General features: G+C 45.6%; 1 protein-coding gene across 3 annotated transcripts in view; it reads right to left on the bottom strand.

Annotated features, from left to right (window-relative positions):
* LOC146798086 (cytochrome P450 2G1-like) overlaps positions 1-25,800 on the bottom strand; it is a 370,121-nt gene that overhangs the window by 275,526 nt on the left and 68,795 nt on the right. The window contains exon 1 of one of the 3 annotated variants that reach the window (XM_085625304.1): positions 18,653-18,753. The exons of the other annotated variants lie outside the window; for them this stretch is intronic. The gene's annotated coding sequence lies outside the window, so the exon portion shown is untranslated. Of the gene's footprint in view, positions 1-18,652; positions 18,754-25,800 lie in introns of those variants that run through there. 3 annotated transcript variants of the gene reach the window in all.

Genomic DNA, 25,800 nt, shown 5'->3' on the forward strand with positions numbered 1-25,800 from the left:
ATACTTTGGAAGTGTATAATAAAACAATCACCAGTCCAGCAATATACAAAAAACAGTGTCTTTTGTAATACAATCATCTTTTTTTCTTGCATCAAGGTGGAAATACTTTCATCGTGCATGATAAAGACAAGTCCAGCAGTATGCAAAAATGAGGCAAGGTTAGTCAAACAATTCCCCCTTTGGTTTGGGAATGATGGTGCAAACTATTTCAAGGTGACTGGCAACACAATAACAAATTCCAAAGCATAAAAATCAAACCCTTACACAAACGATTCCCTTTTTGATGGCACATATATTTCAAAGTAACTGGTGAAACAATAACGTAACAAGTTCAACAGCAAACAAATCAAACCAGTTTAAGAAAACAATTCCCCTTTTGAAGGCACAACTATTTCAAAGTGATTAATTAAACAACAAGTTCAGAAGCATAAAAATTAAATCAGTTTAAACAAACTATTCCCTTTTTGAAGATATAAAATTTGTAAACTGACTTGTGAAGCAACATCAAAGTTCAGCAGCATAAAACTCAAACAAGTGTAAACAAACAATTCCTTTTTTGAAAGCACAAATATTTTAAAATGACTGTTCAAACATAAAGACAACGGGGCATATTATCAAGGACGGCGTTAAAATTATCGCCGGTTTAGTGGCAGAAAACTGCCGCTAGAGCGGCGATAATGGGCTTGATAATATGCCCTGGAGAATTCCCATTGAAGCCCATGTTCACACCAGAACATGCGCTTCTATAGGAATTCACAAGGACATATTTTCAAGCCCATTATCGCTGTTTTAGCGGCAGTTTTCTGCCGCTAAACCGGCGATAATTTTTAACACCATCCTTGATAATATGCCCCAACATTTCTCTGCAAAATACATATAAGAGACTTTCACACCTCTCCCACATTAAGAATGAATTTCAGGAAAACAGTATTTCAAAGAATCTGTTTTTAATTCAAGGTCATAAGGGCATGAATGTGACTCTGCAGAACAAAGATGCTGTGTTAGGCGTCCCCCCTCTGGAATGTTTGGGCCTTGGGCTGGAGCCCACTTTGTCCATGCCTTAAAATGTCGCTGAATGTGCTTGAAAGGAAGACTCGCCCTCTCGCTGCAGCACATTCCTGCCCTGTGGCTAGTAACTTTGCCCTGCACAGGAAAGGCAGCCTGCCCTGTTCCGCTGTGTTTTCATGTTATAAATAGAGGAAGCAGGAGGGTGCTGGGAATGAGGCATCAATAATACCGCCACCGGCCCAGTACACTCCCCAGATAACCTGCACCACCACCAGAACCGTTCAAATTGTCATAGTCGTAACAACAGGGTGAGGTGACTGAAAATATACTTCATGTCTGCACCTTGGTGGGTCAGGTGCTGATGTAATAGTACCAATTACATTGCAGGCTGCACAGCTTTGATTAGCTTCATTCACACTTACGACCATGGCATTAGCAACAGCCTGAGCAGTGGCAAGGCCAGGCGCATAAAAGACACGTCGCTGGTTCAGTCTGGTCCAGTTTCGAATATAACTGCAAGGTGTGTGCAACAGCAACATGCATATGACTAACCCAACCTCTTGTGCCCCACCCTGAAGACCACGGTGTGTTTAGTCATTGTCACCGTGCAGCAGTGGCGTAGCACTGAGTGCGTGCCTTGCACAAATGTAAGTGTGCAGCAGTGCACGACCAGGCGAGCCAAACCTTATTCTCCAGGCAGGCCCAGGGGCATGCATATTTAATTTATAATGGCCTGATGCCCTGTCCCATGGTCATAATACAGCAAGTGCTGTGGACGGGTGTGGCGGTAGACAATTAAAATGTGGGGGAGACTATGCACGGAGGCTAAGCTTCAGATAGATGGGGACTATTGCTAAGCCAGTGTGTGTCTTCACAGCATCACACCTCACCTTGTCCTGATACAAGGTGGTAAGATAATATGGACCCAAATACCAGCACCAGGACCAGGCTTCAGAGGGAAGCCACGCACCAGAGGAGGGCACATAATGTCCGATGCTCAGATGAGGAAAACGGTTGTGCGCAGAACATGCCCAGCAAGGCACGCAAGTGAGAAGGAGGTGACTTAGGCAGCCCACCCTGCACAAGCAAGTCACACTGACCTAGTTGACTGCAGGCCACAAGCCACCAATCAGGGCAAATGAAGCTTCAGAACAATAATGACACCAGGTGCCCGGTGCTGATGATGGAGATGAGAGCCCGGTCCTGATTGGCATTGCCGGCCCTAGCACCGTGGCTCCCACCGCTCCCCCGGCTCAAGCATCCGTGGTGATCTCTGCCTTAATTTCTGCATTAACAACGCCCTTCACCCTGCTCTGCGGACACGTCAGAACATTGGAGTTTGTCAGCAATCACCAACTCTCAGCACCGTACATCATAGAAAGTGTCTGGCAGAAGGTAAATTTGGAATGATGTTTGTGTATGTGTCATGTGCTATTCTGTGGATTCCTACCTTTACAAATGCTTTCTGTATTTTAAATTATTTACAATGATTTACCGCCCACTGTGGTATAGAAAAGTTTTCCATGTTTAATTCCCCATGTTTTGCTATTGTAATAGAAGTGTATGTATTTGACACATGTAAAATTTCAACATGCTGTGTATCAGCAAGTAGTAATTTTGCATGTACAAATATTGCACCACTTCATGCAAATATTCCACAAGGCGAAATTTCATGTGGAGTAAATTTGCAATTCAACTTAGAACCTAGCTATCAATTTCACTGGACAAAATGTGGATAAATTGCATTTGCAAGAATGTTTGAATGATTCTCTTTTTGGGTATTTCTTAAACAGAAGGCAGTTCAGTTGGGGTTTCAAAGAAGGATTTAGGGAATCCAAATTCTAGAATTCTGTGCTCCATTGGCTCTGCCCCTTTCAAGATTTGCTTTCTTGCCCATGCTCAATGTGTGAGAAGTTGGCCTGGTATATGCTGACCTCCCTGTTGAATGCTTATTGGGCAATGATTTGGAAATTCCAGCTTGGATTGAGGTGGAACTCAGGACACATGCAGAAATGTTGGGCATCCCTGCAGATGTGTTTGCTATGATTAGATCACAGGCAAAAATGTCTTCCACTGAACAGGCCCTGGATCATTGAATAATGGACCAGACACCTTCCAAGACAAGGAACAGGAGGGGTAAGGCAGTGTCTTCCCCCCTGACTCAGAGTACATATCAGTCACTTGAAGGAGATGATCTTAGTCCTGAAGAAGGAACTGTTTCAGAGGGACTTGAACCTGATCAGGTTGAGTTCTTGGGGACAGGGGGCCCTTCCAGGGCAGATCTGAGCCAAGAGCAGCTGAGCTGCCCCTCTCTTGAACCCCTCAGACAGCAAGCTGCTGCTGAGGCTGCTGGGAGTGCCAGTGGGTCCCATAGGATCTACTAGGATGATGGACTCTTATACTCAGAGAGTAGAGACCCCAAGCCTGGTGTTACCAGGAGGTTGGTTATACCTCTGAAGTTTAGGGGCTTCCTATTGACACTGGCACATGATATCCCATTAGCAGATCACCTAGGCCAAAACAAGACTTGGGACAGGCTTGTCCCTCACTTTCATTGGCCACACATGTCAGAGGACACAAAGGAGTTTTGTCGCTCCTGTATCACCTGTCAAGCCAGTGGTAAGGCAGGTGGTACTACAAAGGCCCCCTAATACTACTACCTGTGGTGGGGGTTCCCTTTGAGAGGGTTGGGATTGACATTGTTGGTCCCATGGATCCTCAAACTGCATCTGGGCACATATTTATTATAGTGATGGTGGACCATGCCACTAGGTATCCAGAAGCAATTCCCCTTAAAACTACCAGAGCTCCTGTTGTGGCTAGAGCCCTCCTGGGAATCTTTTCAAGGGTGGGTTTTCCTAATGAGGTAGTATCAGACAGAGATGCAAACGTCATGTCTAGATACTTGACTGCAATGTGGAAGGAGTGTGGAGTAAATTACACATTTACCACCCCTTATCACCCACTATGCAATGGGTCAGTTGAAAGGTTCAACAAAACCCTTAAGGGCATGATTAAAGGTCTCCCTGAAAAGCTCAGGGGTCGATGGGACATACCTTTGCCTTGCCTTCTCTTTGCCTACAGAGAGGTTCCTCAGAAGGGGGTTGGTTACAGCCCTTTTGAACTTCTGTTTGGACATCCAGTTAGGGGTCCTTTATGTCTAGTGAAGGAGGGATGGGAGTTACCTCTAAAACCCCCTAAACAGAATATTGTGGACTATGTACTTGGTCTCTGGTCCAGGATGGCTGATTACATGAAGAAGACATTGAAAAACCTCGAGGTTAGCCAGGAATTGCAAAAGGCCTGGCAAGACCAAAAGGCTGTGTTGACTGTTTATCAGCTAGGACAGAAAGTATGGGTGCTGGAGCCTGTGGCCCCAGCAGCCCTCCAAGACAAGTGGCTTGGCCCTTATACAATCATTGAGCAGAAGGGAGAGGTTACCTACCTGGTGGACCTTGGAACTCCCAGGAGCCCTCATAGGGTGCTCCATGTGAACAGGTTCAAACCATATGTTGACAGGGCAGACATGGGCTTGCTCATGCCTAATGATGAGGGACAGGAGGAAGAGAGTGATCCACTCCCTGACCTGCTCTCACAGAACCCTGATGATGGTTCAGTTAATGGAGTAGCCTTGGCAGACAGCCTCACCGACCAGCAGCAAACTGATTGCAGAAAAGTTCTTATTCAGTTTAGACATACGTTCTCACTGGCTCCAAGTCAGACTACCTGGTGCACTCATGAAGTGGACACAGGTGACAGTCTGCCTGTTAAAAATAAGATTTACAGGCAACATGACCATGTCAGGGACTGTATCAGGACTGAAGTCCAGAAAATGTTGGACCTGGGAGTAATTGAGCCCTCAAATTGCCCTTGGGCTAGTCCAGTAATCTTGGTACCAAAACCTCACACCCAAAATGGTAAGAGAGAAATGAGTTTCTGTGCTGACTACAGGGGTCTCAATGCAGTCACTAGGACTGATGCCCATCTAATACCCAGGGCAGATGAGCTTATAGATACTTTAGCCTCAGCCAAGTTTCTGAGCACATTTGACCTGACAGCTGGCTACTGGCAAATCAGATTAGCTGAGGATGCAAAGCCCAAAACAGACTTTTCAACCCTTAGAGGGCACTACCAATTTGTGGTGATGCCCTTTGGTTTGAATAATGCACCTGCCACTTTTCAAAGGTTGGTGAACAACGTCCTTACAGGCCAGGAAGTCTATAGTGCAGCTTATCTAGATGATATTGCTGTCTTTAGCTCCACCTGGGAGGATCACCTGGTCCACCTGAGAAATGTTTTGGAGGCCCTGCAGAAAGCAGGCCTCACTATCAAGGCCACCAAGTGCCAGATAGGGCAGAGTCAGGTTTTATACCTAGGCCACCTTGTGGTTGGAGGTCAGGTTCAACCATTGCAGAGCCAAATCCAGACCATCATGGATTGGGTTGCTCCAACCACCCAGACTCAGGTCAGAGCTTTCTTGGGCCTGACTGGGTACTATAGGAGGTTTGTCAAAGGATATGGATCCATAGTGACCCCTTTGAATGACTTAACTTCTAAAGAATGCCTAAGAAAGTTCAGTGGACAGTTAGCTGTCAAAAGGCATTTGATGGCCTGAAGCAGGCCATGTGCACTGCTCCCATTCTGCAAAGTCCTGACTATTCCAAACAATTCATTGTTCAAACTGATGCATCTGAGTTGGGGGTAGGGGCTGTGTTATCACAATGGAATGAAGCGGGTCAGGATCAGCCAGTAAGTTTTATTAGCAGAAGGCTGACCCCCAGGGAGAAACGCTGGTCAGCTATTGAGAGGGAAGCCTTTGCTGTGGTTTGGAGAAGCTGAGGCCATACTTGTTTGGCACTCAGTTCATTATTCAGACTGACCATAAGCCTCTCTTATGGATAAAACAGTTGAAGGGTGAAAACCCCAAACTTTTGAGGTGGTCCGTTTCCCTACAGGGGATGGATTATACAGTGGAACATAGACCTGAGAGTAACCATGCCAATGCAGATGGACTCTCCAGATATTTTCACTTAGAACATGAAGACTCAACTGGTCAAGGTTAGTTTAATGTCCTTACATTTGGGGGTGTTGTGTAGGAGAGTAGGATCTGCTTCTTATGGTTACCCCCACTTTTTGCTGATGTATCACTGTTTTCGACTTAGACTGACTAGGATCCTGCTATCCAGGACCCCAGTCTAGCTGCTTTCTCCTCTAAACTGATTGCATGTACTTTAGGTACACTCCAGATTGGATTCTGGGGTACCCTTATCAGTCCCTAGTGTATGGTATACTATGTACACAGGGAATAGGTACCCCAGAGGCCTCCCAGGGGCTGCAGCATGTATTGTGCCACCCCTGAGAGACCATTCAAACTGACACCACAGGTCTGCTACTGCAGCCTTTGTAAGGTGGTGCAGATAGGTAGATATAGGTTCACTATATATATTCTAAATCACTGCACATATAAACCTATCAGTCACCCCTAAGGCAGGCCTTATCAATCCTGAAGGCAGGGTGCTGGGTTTTATATGGGAGGGTGCACCTGCATGAGCAGAGCCCCTCTGCAGCCTTCGGAACCTATTTTCCGGGGTTGTTTGTGATGCAGCCAACCATATATATTTAAGTGCATTATAACCTTGCGGTAAATGCTAACTTTAAAATGGCTGCTTGGAAAGATGTTGTGTTTGGTGTCAAACACCTTGGAATCATACCTCCACACCAGTAACTGGTGTGGGTGGTATGATTCCTCCCTTCTGGAAACACTACTGTGGGTCACCGGGCTACCTGATACCAGCTTTCTTGGCCTGGGCATCACAAAATGGATGCTCCCAGCCACAGACACTTTCTGAAAGATCACAGCAAGTCTATGGTATCTCCTTCAGGGATAGCTTTGGAGGAAAACCCACAGTTGTGACACCAAATCCATTGGTAGGCCACTTACCAAACTCATGCGGTCCCACAGCTGCTGCTTTTATACATACTGCAATAAAACCCATGTTTTCCATTTGGATGAAAAGTGATGTGCATCTTAGATGTGCATCTATGACCTGGTTCCAGCTATATATAATGGAGCGATGGGTGGGGATGAGGTACCTAGTTTAAACGCAGAGTAGGCAAAATTGAGGTCCTGATTTGTCAGTGGGGAACAATTGACCTCCTTTTTTGTCTTCTGATCTTGGAATTTGTGCTCTTCTGATAAAGTGGCTACAGGGCCTGATGATCAAGCTAGACGTTGAACTGTCCACCGGTACTGAAATATGTGTTGTTTATCAGGCTTCCTTTTATTAGGACAGTCTTTTGAAAGATTCTTCCCAGCCTCTGAGCCACAGGTCAGACCTCAGCTGTGACAATATATTTAGCGATTCAACCTGGACTGCACTGTAACCAGCTCTATCCAGGACTGCAGTGCCAAGTACTTGTTTGAGGTACTTCAGAACCCAGCTGGTCATCAGTACTGAAACTCATACGATCTGATCCAGCTGCCCCTAGCCTTCACTGGTTGCATTGTAGTACAATGAAGCCAGGCTTTGAATAAAATATTCTACATTGTCCAGAAACTCCATTTGTAGTTCTTTAAAAAAAACAAGGATCTCGATTTGCAGGAAATCCTCTGCATAGGTTTCTAAACCCAATCTGCTTTTCAGACTTTAGAACTCTGTCCATCCTACCCCTGCCAACCAGTAGTAAAGTGCCTGTATAGTTAAATTACCCATTCCTGATTGGCACATTTAACTTGCCTATAAGTCCCTGGTATATAACGTTGAAAGTACACCCAAGGCCCGATAGTTAAATGTCACATGTGGGCTGTTAATAGTCGTGGTGACTATAGATTAATGGTGAAGTTGGATTTATAATCAATATTAAGGAAAAGTAACTTATAGAAAGTTATCTTTTCCCTGCCTGAAGCTTATAGGAAATAATTCTCATTAGCAATCCAGCTATAGTCCAGCCAGTGATTAGCCTGAGATAGGTTTGAAAGAGGTGTGTAATACTCCCAGGAGCAAACAATAGGCTGACCTGAATGGAGATTACTTCTTTGAGCTCATCAGAATATTCATTCCAGGAGCTGTGGGCATCATGTGCCACTATCCTGTCAAATCCTACTTGACAGTTCTCTGGAGCCACATGTAACACTTTGGGGGCACTTAAAAAGGAGAAAACAGGATGCCAGGACAATTCTCATGTATCCTCTTCTGTTTGCTGAAGAACCTTGCTTTTGTACTACCAGACATCTGTCTATGGGTTTGTGGTGGGTACAGTGCCTGCTTCAAACTGGAGTTTAGTGTTCGATGTAGGAGGTAACTGGTATTACTGTAATAGACTCCCTACTTACACCTCCAGTCTCAGAACCCAAGTTCAGTGTGGCCGACATCTTTTGCCATCTTGAAAAAGCCTGATGCATGGCATTTTGTGCCTGTTTGCAGTATGGCTGAAAACATGGGTAGGTATGGCCCCCCAAAAAATGTACTCAATATTTTAGGGAGTATCCAGTAGCCACTGCCACAAACAATATGATCCTAGACATAATTGAAGCACCCTATGGCTCCCTACTCAGAACACTTCTGGATGCAAGGAGAAGACTTGATCTCCTGCCTGTGACCTGAGAGAAGCCCTAAAGGACTGGACCCCCTCTCCCTTATACCCAGGACAAAAAAGTGAATTTCAACAGTCAGTCGGCAGATCACCCGTTTGGCTACAGAGACATAACAAGCTGCAAGAGGCCTTTTTTCTAAAGTGCCAAGCTGACTAGTGGCAACTTAACATGGACTGGACTTTGCTGTTGGTCTCTCTCTGATACCCTGAGAGTCTCTAGGTGCCCTACCTTGAAGTCATGGGGGTTTAGCAGTGTATTCCAGTGGGTTACTGGGACTTAAAAGACCAAGTCAGAAGGCAAAATCTTTGACCTGGATTAATGTGGTTGATGTATCCGACCCATGTTTCATCGTAGTCGGATCAAATTGCACGTGGGTTCTGGTCTACCGTGATCATTGATTATCATTGCCCTTTGTGTTTTTTCCCCAATTGTTAATATGTAAAAATTCATACTTTCTGTCCCCCTTATTGAATTTTTGTAATTTTAGTGTAATTTTCTCATTCAATTTTACTCCATATTTACAGTAAATCAGTACCTTTTCTTACACCAGTAAGAATCATAGCTTCCTTTGATATGCCTTAAAACTAGAAATGATTTCTATTTCTGTATTAAGTACACCAGTTGGTTAGGACACACATGTAGATTTTTATCAAAATTCTATAGAAAGGTTAATTCATCTTAAATTAATAAATCTTACTACAAGCACATGGCCACTGCATTTAGAAGACGGCATGTTTTCTTTGGGTTTTTTTTTTCCATACTACTGATTTAGTCAATTATTGTTAATATTTATTAGCGGTTGTAGTCTTTCTCCCATTTCTAAATCTTGATTATCATGGAATAGATCCTTTATTCCATGTACTCTGCCAGTTGTATTGGATTTCCCTCTCCTGACTCAAGTAAGATTTTTCAATAAGTCTGAGCTTTGCCAGGGCCTCATTGGTTGATCATGGGGTAATTAAGAATGATTTGTTTGTAATAATAGTGAGTAAAGAATTATTGACCAACACATTGTCAAGGTAAGCACACAAAGGGAAGTATAGACTTATTATTCTCACTCTGCATCTCCTTACCTTGACAATGTGTTGGTAGTCATTATTGTGGAGTCAAGGGGCCCGATTCACAGAACAAACTTAAGACTAAATCCTAAACTTAGTACCATTCTGGTATTCACAGAATGCACCTAGTACTTCTGGTATTCACAGAATGAACTTACTACTTTTGCTATTCACAGAATGAACTTAGTACTTTTGCTATTCACAGAATGGATTTACGACTCCTAAACTTATGTCCGCACTCGGGCCGGAAATTCCGGCCCGGAGGCGGAGCTTCAGGCCCAGAGGCGGAGCTTCCGGGCCGGAGGCGGGGCTTCCGGGCCGGAGGCGAAGCTTCCGGGCCGGAGGCGGAGTTTCCGGCCCGGAGGTGGAGATTTCAGCCATAGCTAAATCGGCCGGAATCCCCACCTCCGGCCCGGAAGCTCCGCCTCCGGGCCGGAAGCTCCGCCTCCGGCCCGGAAGCTCCGCCTCCGGGCCGGAATTTCCGGCCCGAGTGCGGACGTAAGTTTAGGAGTCGTAAATCCATTCTGTGAATAGCAAAAGTACTAAGTTCATTCTGTGAATAGCAAAAGTAGTAAGTTCATTCTGTGAATACCAGAAGTACTAAGTGCATTCTGTGAATACCAGAATGGTACTAAGTTTAGGATTTAGTCTTAAGTTTGTTCTGTGAATCGGGCCCTACATATTGGCATGTTGATATTGAACATTTTATATTGTGGTGGCACACCATCAGGAGAGGGTTGAAGATTGCCATTGTCAGTTTGTCATAGATTCTGCCATTCAGCAGGGATGCACTAATAAGATCAGTGAGATCAGGGCACTTTGTGTGTAGGCAGTCACTTAAGAACTCTGCCCTATGGAAAGTCTGGTGACATGGGTGTCTGATGTTAATCGCTGGGCAATGTTAGTCGCAGGTCAAAGGTGGAAGAAAGGACACTTCAGAGGGAAGAAGCTAGGGGAGTACATCGCAGACCTATTGCTCTTCTCTGCAGGGATGTGGTTGATGAACAGGAGTCCCCTGGGGATGAGGAAACAGTTGACATTGTGAAAGGGTAAGCTGTGGGGTAGAGTCCCGGTGTGTGGCACGTAGATGCTCCTCTAGATAGAATGAATTGCCGACCCCTTCCCCCACCGCTTCTCTGGCCCTGCAGCAATTGCTGTTGTCCTGACATCCAATAATGAGCCTTAGACACGCATGGACACAATAAATGTTTATATTTTATTATCTATTGTGAGAAGTTGGCCTGGTATATGATGTTCACTAGTTAAAGTGACCACCTTGTACCATGCCAAGCAACCCTTATGGTGTGGTTGTAAGTCAACCTTTTCGGACTAGCTGCCCTAGTGGTAGCGTGGGCTAAGCTGTCTTTGAGGCTAAACTCGTGAAGCGTGTTAAGCAAGCTGTTTTACCAAATGCAACCCCCTTTTATACCAATGAAAGGACACCACACAGATATATATTCAAAATATATATGTATTTATTTCTCAAAGTATCCCCTAGACTCTTTATGAGCACAGGAGCACAAATCGTCAAACAAGATTACAGTAGAATACACAGAAGATGCACTTTATATGGATAGGCCCTGGTGGCCGCTCAAATCATATACTAAAATAGTGGTATAAGTACCACGAACAGAAAAGGGAAAAGGCCTACGGCCTCTAGAATCGCTGGGCCTACAAGGAGCTAACTTTAGTTAGTGACCAGGAGGTCCACGGGTTGCGTGTGCAGAGCAAATAGTCACACGCGGGCTCCCATAGGTTTTCAATGGGTGCGTAAAAGTTACAAAGTTACTGCAAAAAGGATCTTCCGGATGGACTATGAACTCAAGATTGGAAACACAGACACTAGAGATGATACTCTACACTTGGGCACCGGAGTGCCAGCTTTACCTCACCCACAGGAAGCGGGTGCATAGGTCTCGAAGTGCGTCGGGTTTCTTCTATCTGTTCAGTGGAGCCTGTGGACAAAGATGCTGCAGGCGGTCGGTCCGGAAGAGATGCGGTGGATCCAAGAGTGGATCGGAGTTGTAGAAGACCTGTAAGCAGAGGAGACAGTGTTCACAGTCACTAGCTAGTGACCAGCGTGGCACCAGGTGGGTACCAGGCGATGTCGGGTGCAAACAGGAGGAAAGGTGCAGCTTGTCTCTGCAGCCACGTGGTCCCTGAAGGTCGACGACGTCCAGGAGTCGGTCCACTAGCTGTCCCACGCAAGTTCTCGCTGTCGGCGGTGTCGGCGACTTGGTCGAAGCAAACAAGCCTTGGCAAAAGCAATTGTTGTGGAAAACGAAATAAGCTGATGGTTCTGACCAGCAAGGTCAGAGGGATTGCTCCTTTGGAGGGGAACAAGGGCCAGTCTGGAGCAACCAGACCAGCAGTGTAGTTCTTGAAGTTCGTCGCCAAGATGGCCACTAGCCAGCGGGCCAGCAACCGGTTAGGCGTGTTGAGTGGCAAAATGCAGAAGGGCCCCACGCAGATCGTGGAGATGCTGGAGGGCTCACCTTTGGTGCAGATGCTGCTCGAGGGTTGGGCTTCTCAGATCCCAAAGCACAACTTGGAGGGAGCCTCGGTTGTTGCGCTTGCAGCTTGTCATGGTCGTTTCAAGATGGCTGGCTCCACGTGTCTCGGTGCCTCCACGGGTCTCCTCTTTTCAGGGACTGTGGATCGGGCGGTGAGAAGTCTGGAGGTCCAGGTCTTGTCAGTCTCTGGGCTAGGGCTCCGGCGGGAAGCGGCGGCAAAGCAGACGTTGATAGGCTGGATGGTGCTTGCGTTAGCAAGGTGGTCACTCCCTGACCACAGGGGAGATTTCCTTCAGTCTTCTGTGCAGCAGAATGTCGAAGTTCCCGTCTTCTTCTTAGTTTCAAGTTGATTCCAGGATGTCTAAAGTCTTAGGACACAGCTCCTACCTTTATTCGGATTCTAGGGGCCGGACTACCTGCTAGGTCCCTCCCTAAGGGTGGGACCAGGAAGGGGGGTGGTTACATCCCCAATCCTTTGTCCAGCTCGCCCCAGGTCCAGGGCTGGTGTGCCCCAGGACCGGTTTGAACTGGCATATGCACCGAGGCTCCTTGTGAGCCTCAGGCATGTCTGGTTTCTTTCAAGCCCTACCTGACCAATACACAAAATCCTGTCTGGGGTGGTGCACGCACCTCCCCTGGCAGGAAACCCTTTGTCCACACCTCCCAAGCTGGAAGGACTCCCAGCAGCAGAAGGGCAGACTTTTGTCTGTGGTGGCAGCATCCATTTTTTGTGGAGCTGAGGCTATGTTTGATTTTACCCGGGTTTCAGGTACTGTACATGTCGTGTCCCTCTAGAAGGGTGGAATGCTAACCCCGTCGCCAGAATTGGCGAGGGGTTAGTATTCCAATTCGTATGACACCTTACTCGACATGTTTTGATAAAGCCAAACCAAAGATAGCATTTAACCGCGAGGTTCATAATGCACTTAAGAGTATATGGTATGACGATATCTGGAAACAGTAGAAGGAAGTTGTTCCGACCACTGCAGACAGGCTCAGCTCATGCCAGAGCACCATCTCACATGGAACCAAGCACTCTGCCTTCAGGATTGTTAAGGCCTGCCATAGGAGTGACTTATAGGTTAACATGTGTCCCATTTAAGGTTAGGTATAGGTATACTACACCTAAGTAAGAGGTGGTTACACCAACTTACCCCAGATGAGTGATCAGCCAGTTGTGTCAAATTTGTTAGACCAAGCCTGGGGTGGCATAATACATGCTTCAGCCCCTGGCAGGCCTTAGATACACCAATGCCCTGGGTACCTAGTGTACACTGGTACAGGGGCTCACAGGGTGATCCACTTCCAATTGGTTATGCACCTAGGGTGCATAGGGTAAATTTAGTAGAGAGAACAGCAGGCTGGGGGTCTGATTGGCAGGCCCACAGCCTCAATATGTCAAAAACCAGTGAAGCAAAAAGCAAACATTTGGGGTGACCATAGGATAGCAGACCCTACTCTCCTACATCTATATTTTAAATGTTTAATTAATATTATCTTATGGTATTTAGAGCTCCTGAAATAAACCCATCTCTAGGAAGTATTTGTTTTCAAATTGTAGATCTAAAAAACGCATTCATTACTTAGTATGAACTGTATTACTAATAGCTGTAATCCCAGAAATCTGATTCAGAGTTTATTCTGTACTGCATTGTAACATTTTTTGAAAATGCCAATAAACAAAAGTGTTAAATGAATAAATTCTGCCCTATGAAAGAGGGGAAGCCTTGCCATTATTTGCATTTTTCTCTAACTCATTGATTTTTGTTGCTCGAAAGGCAGAAAAGGGTGAGTCCAACGTAGGTCTGATCAAAGTAGATATGGCAATTGTTCAAGGCTGTTATCTATAACATCCTAGAACTATCATTTTTTGAATTTGCAAATGCTAACATACTTTCAGAGTTACGTGGTTGAACTGGGCCTGTTTCTTTGGTTTTGAGTCACTGTGAGCAACAGGCTTTGTTAGTCGACCAACCAAGCAGAAGTGACACAGAACTGAGATTTCAACTTAGTGGATATTTCCACAGATATAGTGAGGCTTTGAATTACCATCATTGGTTGGTTCTATGACAGAGGCACATTCGGCTAAACCACATGTGCCTCTACAACGCTGTCTAAACCCTGAATGCATCTGAACAGCGCATTCCTTAACCATGCATGCCTTCACCATGCAATTTTGTGGTAAAGGCATGACTGGTATAGGATGTGCGGTAAAGATCACACCCTAGGCCACCTGCGCTTAGCCCTAACTACTACCCGACCCCCCACCCTAAAAAGTACCCTGACCCAACCCTGAGCCCTTAAGACTGACCTGAACCCCCACTGAGCCGTAAAAATGTCTTCAACCCACTAAGCCCTACCTATTACCCGGCCCCCTGAGTCCTAAAAAGTACCCTTACCCCTTCTTGGGCCCTAAAAACTACCCAACACCCACTGAGCTCTAAAAACTACCCTGACCCCCCTGAGCCCTAAAAATGACCCTGACCCCCAGACATAAAACTATCCTGACCCCCATGAGGAATAAAAGCAACTTTGATTCCCCAGCCCTAAAAACAACCCCACTCCCCAAGCCCTAACCCTGAGCCCTAAAAACTACACAAACCCTCAAAAACTACCTCCTACCACCCTAAAACCCTGCCACAGCCCCACTTACCTCTCCCGATCCTTTCTTTTCCTGGTCCAGCCCATCTCAGCATCTAGATCGTGCATTGCCTTAACCACACATATGCATGGTTAAGGCATATGCGTAGTTAAGACAAGCATGGTTGTGCTTGCGTTGGAACGGCACGCATGGCTCTGGCCACGTTGTTCAGGCTGTTTCCCTACTTAGTTTTACTAGGAACTCTCAATCGCACACATGCAGGCTATCCCAGATTTATTTTTCCTCTCTGTCCATTACACCAGGTATGTTGAGTTGTGCATGTACTTCTTTGGTTACCTGTACCCCCCACTGATTAACACTAGAGGCCCTCTGAATTGTGCATCTCTTCCTACCTAGACCACTGTTCGAAAGAAGCAGTATAAGGTAGTCATAAATCCACCAAGTATTGAATTTGTATTGATCTGTAGAATTTATATAGTGCGTATTATTCATAGAAGGGGCACAGGTGAGAGATTATTTTAATGAACAAAAGGACAGTGAATGACAAAAATTCCAATGGGGAAAACAGAGATGTGACTTTTTACATTTCTTTAAACAAAAATACAGCCAAAAAGTGCAAAGTGGCAACTGCGGGCAAGTTGTCGTGGTAGACATGAACAAAGTTAAGTTGTAATCCGACCACAATGGAGTGTGGGTGGAAACACGGACCAGATTTTGTCCTGGCGAAACTTATCTTCAGGCTTAAACATTTTCTGTAAAGGTAGAATCCTCAGCGGGGCAAAGCTGTGGGTTTGATAAGAAGATGGGCTAGTTGATGATGGGTTGATGAAGGACAAGGTCTCAGTGAAGCCATCGACAAAGGAGGCAACATCCAGAGTTCATGCCTAGCAAGTTGTCCGCTTTGACCAGATGCTGCTCCTTGTCGGGCCCAATGAAGGGTTCTACCTTTGGACTTAGACTCTTTTTTGGAAGTCAGATTCCCTCAGCAAGACAAGGCCGCAGGCTGTAGCCAAAAAACCTTCTTTGATGTCATTGGATGCCGCTTTGCGTTGGGCCTGTTCAATTGGATTTGCTGTATGAAGAAGAACAAGCGGGAGCTGCGGCAAAGTTAGGCCCACTAGCAATGCACCCTCGCCCAATCGTCTGACAGGTTATTCCCAGTCCCTGGTCTCGACGCATTGATGTAGAAAAATGTTTCCAGGCCCAGTCTTTAGTGTAAGGCAGGAGGGGTACACTTGGACAACAGCAAGGGTCTAGGACCTCACGAACAGATCTTAGGGGTCAGGACTCACTCCAACGGAAGCCATATACAGGGTCCAGGTCAGAGTCAGCTGGAACTGGTCAGCTGGGTTCTTCCAGGAGATTGGGACTCTTGCAGCATTTGTGCCCTATAGCTTAACAGGAGGTCACTTACCTCTTCGTCCTGGGTACAAGTGGGAGCAGGTGCAGTCCTTCTTCTGTCTCCCACAAGCCCAGTTGTTTTCTGAAGAGGGTGCACAGGCATGCCACATTTATGCCTGGCACTAGTCTGTGGGTGGGGGTGAATTCTGGCCCTTCCTGGCAGATGGGGATAAAGCTCCCAGAGGTTACCCTACCCACTTTTGCAGCAGTTCCTGCGAGCCTTACAGCCAAGTGTACACTCATGTTTTCAGGAATCACAGCTCCAGCTCGACAGCTCCAGCTCTCCAGAGAGCCACTTACTATGTGAGCAGTGTAATACAGACCGTTCAGTGTGTGGATAGGAGGCACCACCATTTAGGTCCCCAATTAACAATCAGCATATTTTCAGAATATTGAAGTAGCTGGACCTGTCAGTGTGCCCTGGTAGGCTCAGCTACTTTTAGTTTTTTGAAAAAATAGGCTCATTAAAATGAGCAAAAAAACGGGCTGGCTGTGTACAGATGCATGTAACTCCACAATTTACTTCCACCAATCTGTGCAACAATATAAAATGAGCAGGACCTTCTGCAGAATGTGATGGGGGACCCTAGAAACCTGCATGCTTCAATAATATTTATAGGCCTTAGATTAATTGGGGACCTAAATCGCGGTGCCTTCCATGACTAAACTGAAGGGCCTGCAAGAGTCTGAATTACACTGCTCACACAGTGAGTGGCAGTCTGGAGAGCAGGAGCTAGAATTCCTGAAAACATCATTGTCACAAAAAACATAAGGTGAGACACATGATCTTTATGAGGGTAGGCCATTGAATCGCAGGGTTTGGGGAGGCACCTTTGCAGCACACAGGGACGTTGCTTCTGTTTACGATGACAGTGTTGTATGTCCGTGAACCATGACATTGATTCCTGATACACAGAAATCTTACATGTGTAGCCTAGATCTGAGTTCCTATGGTTCATAGAATGCAGAGACTGGCTGTGAGTATAAATCTTTATAACAGCAGTGCCATACCTGATTCACACCTCTCTAGTGTACCACATTGCCAGGCCAGGATGGGTGTTTCAAACGTTCCATAATTGTGACACTGAATTTAGCCATCTGATGTGAAGAAAGGCTTTATAACTACTCAAATAAATATAGTTTCTTGGCAATAATACAAGGTCTTTGGCTTAGAAAAGCTGTACTCTACATGGAAAGAGCTTCTCTGGGACATCAAGTGAGGTAATGCTTCTGCTAGAATGCTATGCTTTTTTGCAAACCTTCAGGTCCAAGGTCTGAATCAAGGTAAGGCTGACTCCATGACCCTGTTTACAAAGATGTCACTCAACCCATGTCAATGCAATTCGTTTCGTCAGAGGGATAGAGCAGGAAAGCACCATGGCTAATAAAATGTGGCACTGTCCTGGTGATAAATGTGAATTAATGGAAAAATGAAACCTGAGAAATCACATTTGAGGAAAGAAAATCATGGAAAACCAATTTTACACAAATACAATTTTAAGGAAGTACAAATTTAGTACATGAATGAATGTCAGTTTCACAACATGAGCTCCTCACGTTATTGTTCTCTGCTAGTTACATTTACTTTCTACCTTAATTCTTCATGTTACTTTTCAATGACCTAAGCACATCACATTTCAAGTTATTATATTTCACAATTTTAATACTTCATGTTAATGCAACAAAAAGAGTATTGCTGGTGCACTCTACACGTATGAATATAATGTACACCTACGATTAAAATGTGATTTCTGCTACATGAACTCCAATCCTCAAATCAATCATCCTGCCTAGAATTGATACGGTGATGAAAAAAAGCAGAAAAAATAAACTGCTGCTTACAGCTATAAGGCCCTCGGTAATTTTTTATCAGTATTTAGGAACAGGTGAGGCGAATATCCAGCAGAAATCCTAGATTCTTGCCTCAATTAATGCAAGTATTTCCTAGTAGGTGCAATAAACCATGGCCATGTGACAAAAAAAAATATTAACTCACATCAGTTCAGTTGCTAAAAAAATCATACTACATGTGCTATACATTTGTTGCATTTTCTAGATTGCTTCATGGTAATCTATTCCAAAATGGCTGTTTCGTTGTTATGTTCAAGTACAGATGGATGCTTAATGTGTTCATCAATCTGGGTATCCTAGTTTTTTGAGTAGTGAACCTAGGGCTAAACTTTCCGCAATGCAAATGCTTAGGAATTGTATAACATTCCTTAAAATATTCCAGGAGTGGAGCTACAATAGTAAATACCCTGCATGAACTGTAAAGGAGGTGGGGGGGGTAGAATTTCCCCCGAATATTGTTAAAATAATAGATTTCTCCTCTCTGTGCCCGCCACACCCACTGTTATCCAGAGAACAGAGTTCAAACCAAAAAAGTGACTCTGGGAGAGCATCTGCATCTCAGTTTAAGGGCCCTGTTCCCCGAATGCCCTATGAGGCTACATAAACAAAAACATGAAACTGTTACCTTGTGTTCTCTTTCGGAATTTGTCGGCAAGTGCTCTCTCCCTGTAGCTCTCTGCTGTGCTCTAACAAAGAACTGATACTGGTCGCACTGTGCGTAACATCAAAATTCTTAATAGTTCACTAATTTCTAGGTATAGTTTTACCTAGTTATGCTGAGGTCGGCGACTTCAGGAATTAGTCAGGTGCAGAACTTTATTTACCTGCTAGCTCAGACTTTTTCCACCTAAATCAATACCCTTATCTTGCTGAAATATAACATGGAATCAGGGACAAGGGAAAATAGGGCTAGCCGGCATGCTGAACTTTAAACAAAGATAGCATAACTTAGTTAGATATTTCATTTTTAAATTATGTGTGTGTATGTGTGCGTATGGGTGTGTGTGTGTGTGATCAGCCATTTCTATAACTGCATAACATGTTTTTATTATTCCCATATACACATAACCCTCTGCATGCAAATTTAGTTTAACAATAATGCTCTACATTGCCATTATGTGCTGGAAAAGCTTAAACCAAAATATTTTCTTTAAAGCCTTACTTTACACATCTGCCACTATATCACTTGTTTGAATGCTTTTTATGCACAAAATGCAGTTCTATAAAATTGCATTGTTCACAGGAAACTTTGGAGTACTGAAAGCATTTTATGGTTCCCTGTAACATATCGAGTTCATCATCATAATGGGAGCCCTGACAGCAATCTCCAGACCTTTAACCTTATCAGGGAAACAGACTTTATGCTGCAAATAAACACAAATTAAGTGGCACACTTTCTAACAGTACTTTCAAGTTTTTTTTTAGCTTGAAGCAACATTTTTTTTTGCAACCTGCAAAATGTGTGGCAAATTATGTGGTAAATCTGATAAATCCAAAGGGGGACATTCTCAAGAACGTGCGATAATCATCGCCGTCTATCGCGGGAAAATAACTCTGTGTTAATGTCGTATTCACAACATGGTGGTAACATGCGATAGTTTGCCGATAACGCGTCACATGTCCGCGATAAAATTACCGGGATGTCAATAAAAATCTAAACTCAAACGTGAAAAAAGCTGCAATGAGCTCAACTGCGATAAAAAATTCAGCGATAAGCAGCGCCAGGCCTGCAAGTCTCACAAGTCAGGTGGGAAAAATCACTATAAAAGCAGTAACAAAAAACACAAGAACACAAACAACTGCGAAGCACCATGGAGGTAGCCGGAGCACGTACAGAGGACAAACAGAACCCCACAAGCCCCACGGAGGACCAGCCTGGGACCTCGGGGTCAGGGAAGGGCAAGGAGAAGAAGAAAAGGAACCCGCATTTCAGTCCGCAGGAAAACCAGATCGTCATTATGGAGGTGATAGAACACCACCAACAACTGTTCATCACCTCCACTGTGTCATTGGCAGCTAAAAATACAATATGGCAGTCCATCGTGTCCAAGGTGAATGCAGTTGTAGTGAAGAAAATGGAAGTGGACGACTGCAAGAAGTGCTGGACTGATGTGAAGTGCAAAACCAAGCTGAAACTCGCAGCCAACCTGAAAGCAGCAGTGCAGACTGGAGGTGGGAGTCCAGCGACACACCAGGAGTTGGATGAGATGGAGGAAATGGCGTCCAGAGTCATCATTGGGGAGACGGTGGCAGGAGTTGGGGGACCGGACACTGCACAACATGAACTGAGCCATAAGCAACAGGGTGAGTAATGACCAGGTACTGGGGGGACGGGGGGAGATGGGCACAATAGCACACATGCTCAATAAAGTATAGCACATCTTCGGACAAACCATGCCCAAGAGTCACAACTCCGACCAAGAGCCCAATTTTCCCAAGACTGCAACAGCTCAGCACTGTATAAGCACAGAAGTGAAAGGCACACCACCTGAAAGGGATAGAGCTGAAGGGGCAACTCACCCACAATGCAGCACACACGTATAAGAATCAGAGCACCTCAACATGGACAACAATGTGGTACAAACTGCAACACTTTCACAACAGAACAGAGGACACAACTGCTGCCGCCTGTGTGTAAAAAATAGTCATTCACATTTGCCATAGCAGGAAACTGTGAGATGATAATGTACAAGTACAACCTAACGTCCATTATGGTGTAGAAATGTCAACTGTCCCACATCAAATAGGCATCTCCTCACAAACAGTCACAATGTACATTGTCATGCAGTCTGTTAGTAAACTCATACAATGCGTGAACATACATGTGAACACAATGTCAATCTGCATCTCCCCTTCACATTGCAGAGGGTGAATCAACACCTCCTGCAGAGCAGTCCCAACAACTCAGCACTGATGATGAAGAGGACCTCCCCAACATCGACACCGACAGCGTCCAACAGGTCATGGACAGATTTGGCACCCCACCTCCAAGAGCAGGGCAGCCAAGCTGCATCGAGGAGACCCCACCCCCTGCACAGACCACACAGCAGGAAGCACCCACCACCACGGCTCTCTCCCAGGACCCCCACAGCCAACACATGGCATTTCAATGCCACGTGTTAGGGTGCCAGAAGAAGATGGTTGATCAGCTGCGGGTGGGGTTCGGCCTCATGGACAGCCAAACTAGATGCCACACGTGGGTGTCTAAGTCCTATCAGGGATGACTTACAGTCCCTAACGGACACCCACTGTCCGCTCCATGCTCTCCAACAATCCATGGCTGACATTGCTGGAGTCATGACTCTGAGCCAAGAACAACTGTCTAGTCAGAGTAGCTCCAGTGAAGTCAGCCAGGAGTTGGGACACATAAGGAGAATGATGGGGAACTTTGAGCAGATGCAGGCGGAAAGAATGTTTGCCATAGCTGCACACCAGCGAAATGTAGCTGTGATCTTCCATGCCCTGCAGACCCTCGTCATGGCATTGCCACCACAAGGCTCGGCGCGGATGAATGCTGCTGCTACTACTCCATCCACATCTCTGCCCCTGAAGTGTCAGTGCCACACAGTGCGGCAGACATTCCACCTCCGGCCCCGTGATGTGTCACTGCCACACAGTGATGCAGACAAAACACCACCACCCACATGTGAGCCACCTGACACATCAGAGGACGAAGATGATGATGAATCTGGCTTTGTGGTAAGAATGAATTGGTAGCATTCATCTCGGCCATATGGCCGGTTTCATCTTGGTTTTGCCCTCTGCATCATGCCCTGGAATAACACCTTCCACAGTCCCCCAATACACTCAGCGACACTCACCTTGGACCCCGACAGGGACTGCCATATTTTGTTTGGTTACCAATGACACAGCAATCACACTGCAGACTGAAGTCTTCCACTTCCGATGAACTTGTCAATCCTTAAAGGACTTTGGCTGGCCCTCCACAGGGAAACAATGTAAAGTGTGGTTTACATGGCTCTGTACTGGTCCAGCTTCAACACTCTACTGAATGTAAATAAAACATTCTAATTCACACAGATGTGTCAAGGCCATGATCAATCAAGTATGAAAGTATGGATGAATATAGGGACAGTGATTCCACAAAGAGGTACACCCTGGGTAATGCTATCAATGCGCATGTATGGCCGTGACCCAGATAGGCAGTGAGACACACATTGTCATTCAAATCAACACTCATCACAGTTGAATACAAGTGAAGGTGCGTAGACTTTATTAGCATATGCGTGTCAGTACGGGCAAGATAAGTGCCACAACATGCAGACCAATGCAGCAGTATGTCAGGATGAGGAGCATTGCCAAGTGCCGCTGTCCACTCCGGGGGAGTGCCTCACCTTTCACAGGTGTCTGTTAACCCACGTTGTTGTCCGCTCATGTATTCGGAGTCCAGGCAAATGCAGCCATGTCCACTGTTGTCGTGGGATATGTGATTAGATCTCCAAGATGCAACAAGGTATTGGGAAATGTGCAATGGGTTCCAATCTGTTGTGGCTGCAGGTACATAGTTACTCGTCCATGAAAGCGATTGCAGCTTCGTAGGCTATCATTTCCAACATGAGGTCGTTGTCGACTTCATCAAACAGGACGGAGAAGCGATCCATTAGCAGGTCCAGACAGATGTGCTGCATTCCCCCCCTTTCACCAATTTGTACTACAGCCCAATAGGGGAGCGGTTAAATGTGGTCACTGCACACAAGGAGTTGTGGAATCTCCCTGGTCCAGCTGCCAGCATGTATGCCAAGTATCAGGACATCCCATAAACGGGTATCACAGTGACACTCCTGGTCATGGGCCAACAGGGGTCGCACACACATGTCAAAATCCAATTCAGCACCGTCCTGTTGGACAGGCAGACATCCATGGACCACTTCGATATGCACAATTGACAATGCAACACAGGCTGAACGCAGGTGTCGTCAGCAATGCGAAGGCTTATCTGGTAAATGATCCGCAGCACTGCCAATGGCAGTGCCCTCAGTAAATGCAGCATACGTGCACGGTACATTTTCACCTGACAGGGGTTGTGTATGTGTCCGGGATGTTCTGCCATTGCGTTAGTGGCTCTGGTTGAAACTGCACTGTTCTGACCTGCACCAGTTCTGTGGATGAAATGCTGCAGATTGGATCAATGAGTTGTTTTAGAGTGCAACAATTGTACGCCTGGGATGGTGTGGGAGTAAGTGTGAAGGTCATTCCATGCAAGATAACTTTGAGCAAGGACTTCTGTGTGTGGGGTGTGTATATGTTGGTCTTTCGTAGGGCGTAGTGTGGGAGTCATCATCAGCTGCTATAGCATCTGTCAGGGGGTGCCGGGCACATGCAATTCCGAGGTCGGAGGTGCAGATGTTCTTCCGCCTGATATTTCAGACAAAGGAGCTTTCATGCCTAATGTTAGTTTGTCATCTGCTTGCATTCTGGAAATGTGATGTGGCTTGTTGGGGGTGGGGTGGGATGTGTGCGACTTTGGGATTCATGTTTGACATGTCTTGCATGTGGCAAATGAGCGGCATCACTGTGTGCTGCATTGCCTCAAAGCTGCTCCTCCCTTCCCTAAGCCTATTTACTTGTGTGTGCTGCGCTGTTGCATCACTTGCACTCCTAAGGCACACCATTGTCATGCCTGTCTGCGCAGGTCCACAAGCCTGACAATGACACTGTGATGTTGGCCGTTGAAGGCGGACGGCCACGTGAGTGTAGGCCTATGGTAAGGATAGGGCGGACACAGATGTAGAGTTCATGCCTGGCTGAACTCGCGCTGCCATTAGGGCTAGGCATTTGGCTCATGCTGTGGCAATACAGATACACACAACACTTGGCATGTATGAGCCAAGACCCCGATCGGTCTTGTGCTCCTTCATTTCTCCGTTTGTGCAATCCCACCCTCCTGGTGCATGCTACATTGCAACATTGTCGATTGCGGGCTGGGTGGCGCCGACACTACAACAGAGACACACACATTAGTTACTTCCTTGTCCAGGCCAGAACTGAACCACGCCCAGAGCCCCGGGCAAATTCTTCACACCCTTATGCTGGACTGGCGTATGCCGGCCCAGCCCACTCCGCTTACGCTTACAGGGCGGGACAAAGCTACATGTCCAAGGTCTTACCCACGGCCTGAGGTGACATGGTTGGGTCCACTGTCCACAACACTACAAACACCAGCAGTATATGTCCACATGATCATGTCTGTGCTCTGCATACTGAAGTCTGTCCAGCACATCACTGCCACACTTGGCATTTTGTACATTCTTTTTCATGGGTGACTTGCCTCCTTCACACATACTTGTTTCTGACTTCTCCACAATTGTGTGGCTGAGGGGTTGTGCCATTATTGGAAGGTCAGCTGTCTTGTTCTGCGCTGCCTCGGTGGTAGTCCAGGGGAGTTTGGTGGGGCCTGGGGGTGGCAGTGGGTGTTGTGTCCCTCTTGGGTCTCTGAGCTGCATGATTAGTAGCTCCATGACATGTGTTGGTCTTCAGATGTGGCTCTGGGCTGGGCTCCCTTTCATACTGCAGATTGTCGTCCTGCTTAACACCAGTAAAAGGCAGGTGTTAAATCCCTGATGCTAATGAGCCTTATCGCCTGTTTTTGGATCGCATCGCAGATCTGGCTGGTCGTTTAGAATATCGCAGAGTGGTGTTTTTGTGTGTTTTTGCACAGGAATGCCTACTCTGCATATCATTAGCGTTAGTTGTCGCTCTCATCCGTGGCGATGTTTTTTGCGGCAGCTATCGCTGGAAAACTGGCAATATCAGCAGTTTGCACCAGCTTGAGAATAGGGCGATAAATCTATGGCCACTTTTGCGGCGCTAAAGTGACGATAAATCGTAAATAAGACCCTGAGAATATGCCCCATATTTTTTCAGCAAATTCTGTAGACCCATAATAATAAATCTTCTGTTGCTTGCTACTGTCTACTGCTTTATGGATACTTTTTCATGAGAGGTGCACAAAATGTAAACATTCTAATCCCAATCAGTGCCCATTGTTACCTGCAAGTTGAAGGTTTGTAATATGGCACAATATTGCCATTTTGGAGATCTGATATCTGAAAAACACTCTGCCTTGTGCGTTCTTTTTCCACCAGAAGCCCTAGATGTCAGTATGGTACCATGTTGCAAGGTTATGATGGTCAATATTTATTTTTGTGAGATATTATCAATGATGTCATCAGTGAAACAGCTCAACATATCATGAGTAATGTCATATAAGAAGTCATAAGGAGTGCATGATAGGGTGTGCGTAGTGGTCACTTTATCCAAGTGTAAATGTTGAATTTAAGTGTTTTTTAAGTTTTGCTTTGGAACGATAACTCCACTTTAAATGATTTCTTCCAGAGATTATCTGATGTTTAAACCTACATTTAGGAGTTATAAACTAAAGCTAACTATAACTTCAATTTAACCTTTGTTCTATCAGTGCGATACATTCATACATATACTGTTGCATAAAAAAAAACACCTCTGAAATTGGCAAGTCACAGTACGCTACAGAAGCCATAATTCTCTCCCTGTTATGAGCACTATAACTCACCTCCTCCAATGGACTGATCATGACCCCAAAATGGATCTGATTCTCAAACTACATTTTGGAGTATGCATATGCAAGTAGCACTATTATTTACTTATGACAAAAGGAAATTCACGAACCTAGAGCTGGAGATATGCGTCTCTGCTATCTTTTCAGTATGGACATTTCCATCACGTGTGCAGAGATCTATGCACATATAGGTATATGCTCTAACAGTTATAGTT

The sequence above is a fragment of the Triturus cristatus genome, chromosome 9 (assembly GCF_964204655.1).
Source record: "Triturus cristatus chromosome 9, aTriCri1.1, whole genome shotgun sequence".
Taxonomy (NCBI): Eukaryota; Metazoa; Chordata; class Amphibia; order Caudata; family Salamandridae; genus Triturus; species Triturus cristatus.